Source organism: Falco punctatus, assembly GCF_963210335.1.
Source record: "Falco punctatus genome assembly, chromosome: 5".
Classification (NCBI taxonomy): domain Eukaryota; kingdom Metazoa; phylum Chordata; class Aves; order Falconiformes; family Falconidae; genus Falco; species Falco punctatus.
Genome location: NC_137584.1, coordinates 60,485,336 through 60,498,858, shown reverse-complemented (window position 1 = coordinate 60,498,858; position 13,523 = coordinate 60,485,336). Strand labels below are relative to the sequence as shown.

The 13,523-nt window shown below is 40.9% G+C and overlaps 1 protein-coding gene across 2 annotated transcripts in view; it reads right to left on the bottom strand.

Annotated features, from left to right (window-relative positions):
* TBC1D32 (TBC1 domain family member 32) overlaps positions 1-12,045 on the bottom strand; it is a 104,257-nt gene extending 92,212 nt beyond the window's left edge. Inside the window, exon 1 of one of the 2 annotated variants that reach the window (XM_080389073.1) lies at positions 419-12,045. The gene's annotated coding sequence lies outside the window, so the exon portion shown is untranslated. The other variant, XM_080389074.1, reaches the window with a different exon arrangement.
* Between the last annotated feature and the right edge of the window lie 1,478 nt (positions 12,046-13,523).

The window sequence follows — 13,523 nt, the reverse complement described above, 5'->3', positions numbered from 1 at the left end:
ATTCCTACCCCCTCCCGATTTTTATCGTCATTCCACTGCGTATCAGTTCTCGGCTGTTACCAGGTTGCTAGTGCCAACTCGTGTATGACAGCGGCTTGTCTTTTTACAAGCGTCAGGAGAGGAGGAGTCACCCTGCCCGGGTCCCGCTCGCACGCCACGGCTGAACGCACCGCGGGGCTCTGCCAGGGCACCGCTCCGGCACCGCCGCAGCCGCCCGCGCCGCTCTCCCCCCGCAGCCTCAAGGCGCCCCCCTTCCCTGGCCCGGACCGACCCCGGCGCCCCGCACTCCCAGTTCCGCCCAGCGCCAGGCTCCGGGGGCCCGGGCCGGCCCCGCGGGTTGTGGCGAGGGGCGGCGCGGCCCGGGGCCCTCTCCAGCTCTGCGCCCCCGCCCCGAGGCCCCCAGGCCGGCGGGAATCACCTTGTAGGCGGCGGCTGCCCTCCCCGCCGCGGCGGCCGCGCGTCTCCCCGGGCGGCGGCCCTTAGCAACCGGCGGCGCCCGCTGCCGAGTCTCGCGGGGCCCTTAGCAACATCGCGAGAGGGGCCGGGCCGCCTCAGCCCGCCGGCCGCTCCCCGTGCGCGGCGGGGGAGCTGCTGCCGCTGTCCCCGCACGCCCCCTCGGCCCTCGCTGGCTCGCCGCCCCGACCCGCCGCCGGCGCTCGCCTTCTCGCAGGCTTCCCCGGCCAGGGGCGGCCGGCGGGGCGGGCGGCAGGCAACAGCCCCGCAGGCTCTCTTCGTAACGGGTCCGAGCATGTAACGGCCTCCGTTGCCGCGCCGAGGCTGTTTGGCTCCCGCGGGCGTTCTCTGCAGCGCGGCATGGTGGTCTCTGTGTTGTCGGCCAAATTCCTTAAAATGAAGGTGCGGAGGAACAGCACTAAGCTGGGAAATGATGGGTCCGCACTTGCCCCTAGTTCTCGCCTCCGTGGTGAAGCGCCCAGGCCACGGCAAGGGAGAACCCATGGCCTGGGTAACAGACAGGGTTATCGATAAGCTGCCCCCTGCCACCCAGCAGAACTCATTAACCATTCAGGTGCAGTTAACTCGGCTCTCCTTGTGTTCAGGCTGGTGTGTCGGGGCTCCCCTCCGTCAAGCCCATGGTGGCCGCCAGCCATCTGTGTGGCAAAAGTTTTCCGCTAAAATCAAAGGAATAAACTTACAACGATATTCCCAGTTTACATCAGCAGGGGAGCAGATTGTCTCAATAAATGAAAATATGAGTGGCAAGGTATTTTCCAGTGCTCTTTAACTCTCCAGAGGAAGTATTACTGAAAGAGTAGATAGTAGTATTTTCTATTCAAAGAAATGCATAACACAAAACAGCTAAAGCATTTGTATTTAAAATCATTTTCCATTAGCTCCATTAGCTTATTTGCAAGCCAGAAATGAGTTATAATAAACCCTCATAATGACGTTTGACAGTGCTTTCATGTAAGTTGACTCATTGTACATTTTTACTCTTTACTCCTACTTTTTTCTAATGATTTTGATAATGTCAGTAACGCTGCTCTTCCATGATGACATGTTCCTGTAAGTGGATCTGTAGCCCCTTCACTCTACCTAAGTGTGGGGATCCTCCACTCTCTCACAGTAGAACTACTAGCACGTTGGGGCCAAGCATGTAAAATGCAATATTTCTATTGAAAAGTGATGATTCTGGAATTGAAACACAAACCTGTCTTACTGCTAGTTCCTCAGAAACAAGATTTTGATCAGTTGCAGTGGAGTGTCTGTGGTACCTTTAATGCTGTTCTCTTCAGCACTTTGAAGCAGCCAGTGCCCTCAGGTGCCCACAAAACAAAAACTGAAACAATTGTCTGCTGACTGTTGCTTGCAGAGATTCTTCAGTAAACTCACCAGAGTTCTGTTGGCTCAGCCACGCACTCTCCAAGTCTTCTAAGTGCACTGTGTGGAATGGACTACAAGTGACAGCAGCTTATTCCTCATCCGTGCCAGTATCTTCTTTCACAGGCAACAGTGTGGTTTGCTTCTTTTCTGTCCCTATACCAACTGAGAAGTGCTGTGCTGTGGTACAACGCTTCTAATTCCTCTGTCATTTCACAAGCACTGACTCAAGTGACAGCATCTCAATTTCATGGCTGGTATGGAATAAAGAAATTCAATATATGTAACAGTCAGCATTCGGAGTCCTTACTGAGAAAGCCTCCATTTTAGCATGCCTTTCCTATCTTACTAAACACATTAGAAGACAAATTGCAGTTGTAGTGGCATCACAGAAAGATGTTCTCATGGTACCTGTGGTATTTCTGAGATCCATTCCTTTCTACTCTCTTCCACCTACTGTATTTCATTCAGCTACTTCTGCCACATGTTTTACAGCAATTGGAACCTGGAGCCCTTTCTCCTGAGCCGAGCTGGCAGATCTCAAGTGTCATTGGGCATGATCATTAGGATGCATCCAAGCAGATACCTTCTGAGGGTGATACTTCAGAGTGAGCAACAGTAATCTGAAGTGCATTATGTTTACATGGATGGATATCAGTCACATGAAAGAGGCTGTAATCACTGTGAAACTGCCTATGTGGATCTCACACTGGTGATATTCCACTGTCTCTTAGAGCAAGGCATCCTTCTCATTGGCAAAAATATTCCAGAAGTTCTCTCCTGGTTGTACAATTGAAAACCCCTGGCTCCTAACCCTAGCTCAGGAAGACATGAGTTACAAACAAGTCTTCATCACAGTGCTGACCTCCAAAATTTTAGAAACTTAGAGAAAAGAGCAAATGCACCAGTTCTTAGAGCACGTAGCATATAAGGTAAGAAAAGTTTAAAGCTGTGAAACATTATAGGGATGTGAGTTATTTAAGTATTACAGAGAAGTTTAATTTCCATACCTGCTGATTAATAAGACTCTCCTCATACCATGAACATATCCCAGAATTTGAATTACCAGGTTTTTTCCAAATATCTGGAAATTTAAAATTTTCCTGCAATGTCTCCAACACAGCCATCCAGAAAGGACGAAACTGTGGAGGAATCTTCTTTGCAGCTAATGGTAGTAGTAGGAACAGATGGTCTTAGTGCTAATGTCATTACACTAGGGACATAATTTCTCTCCTTTCCTTACTTTCTGCTCTGTTCTGCCCTGCCGTCTTCTCTTTTCCTTCAATTGTAACTGTCCACAAGACCATCCTCTTATGGATGGCACACAAAAGTCTGGAGAGATTCTGATTTTATGTAGTTGATGCACAGCCATTAGTGTCTCCAAGAACATTTAACTAAGACTTTCAGCAACAGTAGGTAGGACCTTTGTTTTAGCGAACTGAAGGAACTGGTTTTTATTATCTGGTAGAATAACTTACCATAACCAGTATGTATTGAAATCCCGCTTCATGCTTTTCCTTGACTGACACAGTTTTCAAAGGAGTATATACCGAAGAAGAACTAAAGGGGAAGGCAAACTAACTTGACCAAAACCAACTTTCTATACTCCATTCTAGAGCTAAATCAAGAATAGGAGGAGCAAGGATACCCCCAGTTTAGAGTTTCCCAAACTAGGACTAAGACAGATGTCAGGAAATGAGAAGTCAGTGTGAAATCTGGCTCTGGAGATAATGCAAGAAGCTTACTCCACCTTTCTGAGTATGCTGACATTACTTAAGTAGTTCTTGAGCCCCCAGATAAACCCTTTTATGAATACTGTGGCATTTGGTGCCCTCTCACATCTCTATTCATGGGAGTCTCCCAAACTTTGAGCATGTTTTGAAACTTCATTAGATCTTAATCTAATCATAAATATCAAAAAGGAAACTGCTTAAAATATAACTGCTGATGAGAAAGTCTTTTTAAATAATCTCCAAAGGAAATTTTCTATTTCAGAGACCATCTGTCCTTTCCTCTCTGTGCACTCTGGGGAAATACTAACCTATTACTAGATATTTCCGTTAAACAATAAGGAAACGGTGGGTGAATGGGCATGAGGGCTGCAGGCTGGATCACTTCATACTGTCAGCTGCGCTGGGAAGGCTTGTTTTAAAGCACAGCCATACAGAATTTACACTGCCTCTATTAGAAAAAAAAAAAATTAAAGTATCATGATTTTAGTCTAATGTTACATCAGATGAGTTTGTACCTTACTACTGAGAGCTCATCCAATATGAGACACACGTAAGCTCTTACAGTAATAAAAATTAAATTGAGTCAGTTTACTTATTTGATAAATTTCAGTTATGCTGACATTTCAAAAAGACTGAAGGTCTTACATTGCTATGCCTGATTTTTTTTTTAATTTTTTTTTTTTTTTGTCTGAGAAAAAGAAGTGGAAAACTGGCACGAAATCAATAGGACTCTTGCATAACATTGTATAGCACCAACTCAGAACTATCCTGCCCAATAACAATCAGGAATGTTATTGATTAAAAATTCAACTTAGTGAATATATAGACACTGATTTTTCCATCTGTATTCTATGACACAGTTGTCAATAGATACTCTTCATGTGGTTGTAAAAGTAACTACTGGAACTGAGGTTCAGTGCAGGCAATAAAATCTATATTGCAATGCTAAGTAACTGCCTTCATGAATCAAAGACAAAATAAGCTTCAACGACAATATAAATATCCAAATGCCAATAAAATGATTTTCTGATCCACAAATCTTTCTTGGTGAAACTTCAAGGAGCTAAGGACATATGTGTTACTGGCTTTGATTGGCTTTAGGCAAATCTCTCAAGATTGGACTTACATCTTTGTTGGAAATTGAGGATAATAAAATTATCTTTATGTGCCATTATGAAAATTAATGTTACAGAAGTACAATATGATAACAAAGTGACATCATAAATCTCTGATTTATTTGCCATTTCTTTTCTAATTAATATTTTTGTCTTTTTTTATCATGTATTTCCTGAAGGTGGCAGCAATATTCAGGAGTTGCATGGACGCCTGACTTTTGAACCTGTTGAACTGTAAAACAGCATTTCTTGAAATGTAAATGCATCTGTATCTATGGCTATTTATAATATACTAAAATCAAACTTTTATGGCATAGATACTGTAGTTGTGGTCATATGATGAGCAATATCACCACAGAATATGAAGAAAATATGTTGACCTAGGGTGACAGGATTGCTTATTCTTTTGTCTGATAAGAATTCAGAAGCTAAAGGAATATTCCTACAGTACTATACATTTTTTATTATTTTTTTATATATTTATTGCTTGCAGTTAAAGTTATCCATTTCATTGGCTTCAGTGAAGTCCGGATCACATATATTTTCTGAAGTGAACTGTTAGCTTATTTGTGGGCACTACATTAGCACTTCAAAACATACAAATATTATCTGTGATCACTGAAGGAAGATTAGAGCCTATCTATAAGGTTCCTTTCAGTTCCATTCCTTCACTTGATCTTAATCATTTATAATCACTGCTACAGTCACTCAGGCCAACTGTATCTCACACCAGCATCACAGAGTTTTAGTTCAAAAAGAATCTTTAACACTTCTCCTTTGCCTTAGACTCAATACACTTTGCATTATCGTGAAATGGTTTTGCTACTGAGGCAAGGCAATTACATCCACATTAGAAACAGGAGACAATTTGAAGAACTCACTTCCATCACATTGCCAGCAATTGCCTGGTCAGGGACTTGCAGATCCCAGCCACAGCTTGAATGGAGCATCATGGAAGCTAGCAAAGACATTGCAGCAGTGCTGTCCTCCCGTTTGTCTTTCAATCCAGAACTGCATGTTAGGTAACGTTCATGCCTGCAAGTCTTTTGTGAGCTCCAGGGCTGCTCTCACAGTGCATCCAGGACAGGGGCCCAGGTCCTGGTGCTGCTGTTCCAGGAAGGCCACTTTTGAGGAAAGGAATTGCATAGCTGATGATGCCCCTGCTGCTTCCCGGTGAGTCTTCACTGGTTCAAATGGACCTCCCAAATTCACAGCTGAATGTCTCATCCTGAAATAAAAGTAAGAAAGAAACTGCATTTGTTTTAAATGTAATCTCCCCACCTAAATATGCATGAAATGCAAAGGCTACAATTTTGAACAGTTTGTTACACTATTACACTGACTCCTAAGGAGTCTGCTCAACAAACCTAGTGGCCTTTTTTGTTGTATGTGAATATTCCTGTGCCTTAGAATTGTCTGACTTTCTTCGTGTCCTCCCCAGTTACTGTTTCTTCTGCCTTACTTACAAACCAGTACTTTGATATCCTGAAGTTGAATATTTTTATGATTGCTTGATTTTACGTTCATCTTTTGTACAGTATTGCTAGAAGTAACTTCCTTCAGATTTCCTTCCAAGATTAGCATTAATTCCTGCACTTGTTATCCTGACATTTCAGAGTTCTGAGCTGCTGATGTGGTATTGCAGACACAGACTGTTATTCCTTTTTGGATTTCTATCTGTCTTAGATTTCCCTAAAATGTATCATTGCTGTCACTTTATTATACCATACTACACTATAAAGCCTGCATAAGTGGTTTTCTGCTGAGCCACCGCACCTTCTCATTCCTGTTTCCCATCTGTCTTCTGAAAATTGTATCCATCCAGATAAACCACAGCTCTCCTTAGTCAATGGCATGTTCTCCTATAGTTCTGAATCCCAGTATCAAACACAAAACAATTTCCTTCCTGTACCAGCACACCAAGTGCATTCTGTAATCTTAATATTTGCAGGGAGTCAAATACTTTACATGTTTGCTATGTAAGCTGTTGGTTTATATTCTTTTGTTAATATAATTGTTTTTAAGAGTTTCTTCTAGAAGAACAGATTAATCTAGCCAGATGTGGTACACAGAAAACTTTGTTCTCTTCATACTTGGAATGCTGTAAAATGCTTGAAAAGTAAGAAAATCATGCTCTTTGCTGCTCATTTGAAGCTATACTCTTTTGTAAGAGTTGCCCAGGAGGGCAGAATATGGCCTGTACTTTGCCATGCTTTATTCCTCTGTGTACTTCGAGCAACGTGACCTGTGGGCTTTGTTTTTCAAATAGTTTTGTCCTAGCAAACTGTGACCTCCTCAAACATCAACATGATGTTTTAAAGAAATAGTAAAAGCATTGCTTGGTAACAACACTGTTTATTTACATTCCAGAAAGCATTTTTTTAACTTTTTATTTCACTTAGATAATGTCTGGGATCCTAACATAATTTTACATCTGAGAAAAGTTTTTGGACCCTCTCTGAACAAATACCATGTCTGAAATAAAGAAAGATGGATGAAGAAAAACAGCAGTTCTGAATGTCTTCACACAAAACAAAGGGTCTTTTAATGAAAATAAATTTTAAGATTGCTGTGTAACAGAATCTTTTGTGCAATGGAATCTCACTGGTAACACACAAACATCCCGTGGAATAATGAATTTCATTTCTTTGGAGAAGTAAAAAAATATGTGTTATAGTTTTGTATTATTAAAGTCAATATGCCACCCTTATCTCTGGTGTAATTCCAGTGAATTTTAGTGTTAAGGATGAATTTGATTCAGTAAGTCTGCAAATACATTTCTCTGACATGAATAATAATCTCTAAGTAACAAACAGAATACTTAATATTTTCATTTATATTTATTTTAGTGCTCTCATGGCATGAGTAAAATTCCAATAGAGACATGGGTTTATCAGCCAAACTCATTTCAGTGAGGAATAAGACAAATACTTCTGTATCTTGATACACCTCTGCAGTAACTGTTACAAAATTTGTAATGCATATTTTATTCCAGACTAAATCATTGTCCCGAAAGATACTGGTAAGTAAATAAAATATCAGCCATATATTACTTTATTTTAGTATTTTGAGAAAAAAAGTGATTTTCATGAAAACCATATGGCTTGCAGCAAAATGAAGAAATCTATTCACAGAGCAGGCATAACAGACATTATTAGGGCTCTCTGCCAGTACTTTGGGATGCAGAAGTGTAAAGCTACATTCAGTTAGACAGGACTTGCCTCCCGCTGATCAGGACGTTGAATGTTACAGCCTGTTTGGCATGAAATGTCAAATTTTTTAAATCTTTATCTGTAAACTCGGAAGAAAATTGAACAGCCTGTAAAAAACATATCCCTCCTCTTCTTCAGTTCGGAAGACTCATATCTTCAATTCCTTTTCACGGGAGCCACCTCCTCGATCCAGGCAATCGTACTTAGGCATACGTGTTTGGGGCAACTACCAGAAAAAACATTCACCGAGCCCCTGTTCTCCTGAGTCAGAAGTTTATTAAAATCCACAAGGAGGGACTCGGGTCCCATGGTTCAGGAGGTGCCATTTTTCCAGACTCGTGAATGGTCTTGTTTACTGCACCAGACCTGCAGTGTACAGGTCAGTGCTGCTGAGGCTGGAAAGACCTGGGATTCTGGGGTGGAAGAAGTCAGCTAGTGATGGGGCTCGGAACTCCATAACCTGGCTTTACGGTCAAAGAAAATGCGAGCATGTCCTGTTTCGATAAGGCTGAGTGTAATCTTCAGTACTTTCATATAATGAATATCTCATCTATAAAATGGGGTTTGTGAACTTGTAATGACTTGATTGAAGACTGATTATTCTGCTTGGAATCCTTGGAGTGCTCCCACAGCAATGCAAAGTATGCTAATAATGTGATAATTACTATTTTAAAGTCTGCTTCCCTTTTGGCATGCTCTTCCTGCTTAACTCAGGTTCCTGGGCTTGCACTGGAAAATAATGTGATAGCTGAAGGGAAGATTCCCTGTGGATGTAGACTCTAAGCTGGTGTATGTTGATTAACTTGATTTATGCCGATGGATCTATCTTAAAATTACACCAGTGGAGGATTCAACACCAGTTTTAAGGAGGATATACTCAGCTGAGTAGTTCTTCGCAAAGTTCTCAAAAAACTTTAAAAATACATTCCTGCTTAGTTTTCAGCATAATTTTGCTAGCTACTCCGATGCTTTATGGTGTTTATAGCACTAAATAATTGTAATGCCATTGTGTTTCATACTCTATTTTACTGCGTATGCACCGTATGGTATTGATGTGTATTATATTGCATATAACTCAATACAATAAACATAGCATTACAAAACAGAGTTGCTGCATTTTTTTTTATTACAGGTAGGTTACCTACTGTGATAAAAATAATGTAAAAATATAGGGAAATTATTATTCCGTTTCTTCCTACTTTTTATTCACGACATAACCCATAGTAAATTAGATGCAATTTTCATGAAATTTTATACAAACATAGATCTTGGTATAAAACAGTAAATAAGCTCTGCTAGAATTTTATGGGTTTTACACCTGATTTTTAAGATTAGTTTATGTTTGTAATGCTTTGCTTCAGAGGTTACTTGAAGATCAGTCCTGAGGGTTATTGCACATTCTCAGTAGTTTCTGAATGCAGTGCCTGCCAAGAGTCTCACTTTGCAGAACTGAACCATTTATTCTTTCTCTTATTTACCCATATGTAGAATATTTTGCATTTGAAACAGGAGACTCCAGTTCCTATCCATCAGAAACTGAAATACTTAGCTAAGCTTGCTGAGATGAGCTGTCTTCTGTGGATGACTGTACTTCCAGAAATACACTGCATGGCTCTCATTTGGTGGACTTGATTCCAGAATGGGTCCTGATAGCCAAAAGGAACCACTGAAATAGCATTTTTTAGGCAGTGCATGGGAATGTTCAGTGGCCCTCAGCAAATTCTTACTCTACTCTCCCCAGACATACTAAACAAGGAAGATGCAGGTAGAAAATACAAACCGAGGACTGTCCCTCAAATCCTGCTCTGGAGCTTAAGTTCCTTATTCAGGGCTGCAGGTCCATGCGTCTCTCTTGGTATCAGGAGTCCACGTTCTCTCTGAGGGTAAGAGCCCATCAAGACTGTTTGAATAAGCTAGGCAAAGCTCCTGGTGCCTTTTCAGAGTGTGCCCCTAGCTCGCTCTGAGAAGAGATTAGCAGTAGTAGACCTGCATAATTAGGCATCCTCCAGCCTGAGGGACCCCAGGCTCTCAGCAAGGTCCCTGGCAGCAGTCTGCAATGTGAGTGCCACAGGGAGGGGAGGGAAGTTTCCCAAAGCAATGCTAAATTCCTGTAGCTGAAAAGTGGATGCAGAGATGGAGCTTGACTGTTGCATTGTGGTTAAGTACTGATGTGGGACTGGCAGTACTTTTCCTTTTATTACTCCTAAGTCCAGTAACTGTTTAATATAAAATGCATGATCAGTCCTGACAGTAGTGACAGTTCCATCATCTCACTCCTACCCAAGTGTCCTAGTGACTCTGCAGAGCCAAGCTCTTCCTTATCAACTTTCCTTCCCTCTTTGGCAGATCCTGACTGCCTTTGCAAATCCTCAGCAGGAAAACAGGAAAGTCCTGTTCAGCCTGCTCCTCACCAAGTATAAAATTCTCCTATTTTTTTCAGGTTTGTGTTCAATTCCCAGTTTCTAGGGCTGAGCTAGATAGTATCAGTGAGCACTGTGAGATAGGAGGGGAGAAGGTGTGCAGGCATCTGGGATTTTCAGAGCCAAACAGGAGACTGCATCCTAATTTTCAGTTTGGGGTATAAAGTTTACCAAGTCCTGTTTATACCAGAGTTCCTTCTGAATCTGGTCCTAAATGGCTTCCATTTTTCACATGTGCCTCTTTCTCTACACAGTTCTCTCTATATCTATGACAGTTCTTATACCAATTTCTGATACCTAGGATAACAAAAGGGCAGAATATGGAAGATGTGTCATATCTATATAAGCATAACGCTCTTTTTCAAATTCTCACTTAATTTCTATAAATTAAAGGCTTTTTATCAGACATATTATAGCAAATTACAACCTATATAGGGTACAGAAGGGAGTGAAAGGCAATCTGGATCAAATGTACAAGGAACTGGTTATATATGCTGTATTTTAGAAGTTTAATCTGAAAGCGAGGCAGCACATAGGAAAATTTCAGCCAGCCTTCACATCTGTCTGTCAAAGATGATTTGGGTGTTATTTAGTAAGTTAGTAGAGCCTATCATCTCCCAATACCACACTATTGCTTGTATCAGAGCACCAAAGCCTTGGCTTATAATACATTATGCAGATTAATTTGTCCTGCATAATTTTTCCAATTCCAGTAACACTGGCTTTGTTTTAACACTCATGATTTTACAGCAACACAAGACCAATGGAGCTACTTCACTTGAATCCTTTCTCTTCAGTTTTATGCTAGTGTAACTCAACCATCAGAAAGAAATCACATCTATCTGCCCTAGTGTTAGTGACCCACTCGTGCTTGGTACTATAAAAGCATGTGGTGCAGATCCTATGGAAGGAGGGCCAGGGCTAGGCTCAGGCTTCCTGCAATCATTACTATTCAGCCTGCTGCAACTGTGACCCCCCTGGAATTTTAAACAGACACTGCAGTGGCTCATTGGGAACAAGTGAAGCTGTTCAAGTGCTGATTATTCCAGCAGAGCCTGAGCAAGTTAATTAATAATTAGGTGTGAAATTAATGTACACCTTCTGTTTTCCCTAGTACTTTTCCCATGTCGCTAATTTGCTTCTGCACCACCAAGGGACAAAGTAGATTTAAAGAACAGATGGGGGAATGAGCTAAAAGTCTCTTCAGGTAAACCTTGTTACATTTGCTAGCTTTTTTTAGTGTCATATAGAGCTTTGTCTTAACATTTTAAAATGTCTGATTCCTTAAATCCTGAATATTTTTAGTGCCTGTTTAAAGAACGCTTAATTTTCTGATGAGAAAGAAAAAATATTGCTTTTTCTTTGTTATATTATACTATATAAATATATAGCATATTATTTCATTATGGTTTATCCTGTATGCTTGCATTTCAAGCACATTGTTGAGGGTGTTTATATAGGATGTAATAGGTGAAATGGTGTGAGTTGAAGTTAGGGCTACAGTATTGCATATAGCATAGCTGTTGGAGGGATTTTTTCTTTCTTTATGTTCAGTAGATTTTTATTCAGAGGGAGTGTTTTGTGAATCTTTACAATGAGAAATACATAAAAAAAGTTGAATGGCTCCGATGGCCTCTGTATGAGCACTTAGTTGTAGGCTGCACCAAAATGCAGCATGAATATTACAGATACTTCACTGAAACTATAGCTTTGATTGTAACCTGCAATATAGATTTCTAAGAGATTTTCCCACACCCTGAGATTTGGAAATGAGATGAAGTCTGAACCTCTGTTCCTCTTAAAAGATGAGGTTAGGAACTTTTTTCTCTAACTGGCTATCTCTGGGCTCTTTACTATGTGTAAGGGCCCTTTACTATGCCTAATCTTTCTCTTAGTGCTCTTTCTGTCAACTCAGACTGTGACTTTTGTTTTCTGTGGTCTTACTTTTTTTTACCGCTCCAGGCTACTGGACAGGGATGAAGATGTCTGTAGTGCAAGGGAAATTATATAAATGTGGAAGTTTCCATGAAAGTAGGTAGAAGTCTCTTAAGAAGTTTAAGGAGTGTCCATTACTGTGGGAGCAACACATGGCACACAAGAAGGTGAAAGGCTTTTTCCCTTTTTGTAGAATGGAAGAGAATAGGAAATCCTTCTTTCCTAAGCAGAAGGATGTCTGCAGTCCCCATCCCAGTCTTACCTCTTCCTGAATGTACTTGACCTGGTAGGGAAGCTTAGCAGATCTTTACAAGGTTGCTTTGTTGCTTGTTTTGAATTTGATGCTATTCAGATATCTTGCTTCTGTTCCAGCCAAGAGTACCATTTCTATCAAGAGATGAAATGACTTGACACACTAGCGATCTTTTAATTAGCTCATTTATAATGCAAATAATTTCCCAAACTGTCCTTATTGCATATGCTAAGTAAATAATCTGAACAAAATTGAGCTAACCCATCTTGTTCAGATTCACCATCTTGCCAGCATGTTAGCAGAGAGACTTTTGTGATCCCCAAGCCTGTTTATTTTAATGATGTACCAAAAGGTAGCACTTTCCTTTCTTTGGATGCTATTTACCACCAAAAGATCTAGGAATAATATGAAAGGTAAATAGTTAGGCTACTTATAAACTGAGGGAGGCATATATGCCAGCATTTAGGTTTACAAATCGTGGGTTTTGCATATAAATCCAAGGAACAGTTTATGTAAAGACTTTTAAAAGGCTGATTCATCAAAAAAACAGTTACAAAAATACATTAGGATTAAAGAGAATCTAAATGTTATGGCTGGACCTAAGTGGCTTGATTATATACTTTTACATGTCTGGCACTGTGTTTCCGCAGTCCTAATAAACTGAATTTCTATTTGTTCCAAAATGTGTTTCTACTGCTTATCCCATTTGAATAAATATTTTTGCTTCAACTGGCTGGCAGGGGAAGGGAGGCAAAACCCTTCCACTGAAGTCACTGCTGGTGACAGCCATGAGCAGCACCTGTCACACAGAACATGGCACATGCGCGGGTGAGGGACTGTCCCTGCAGCAGTAGCTACAAAGTTGATCTGTGACTGGTGAGACTCACCACCTCCCAGGAAGACACATTTTAAACCAGTCTCTGTACAGTCTTAGGTTAAAACATTGTTAGTGCAAGCTTATTATTATTATGGATGACACCAGTTTTCTGATGTGGATGTTCTGTTTCTTTCCACCT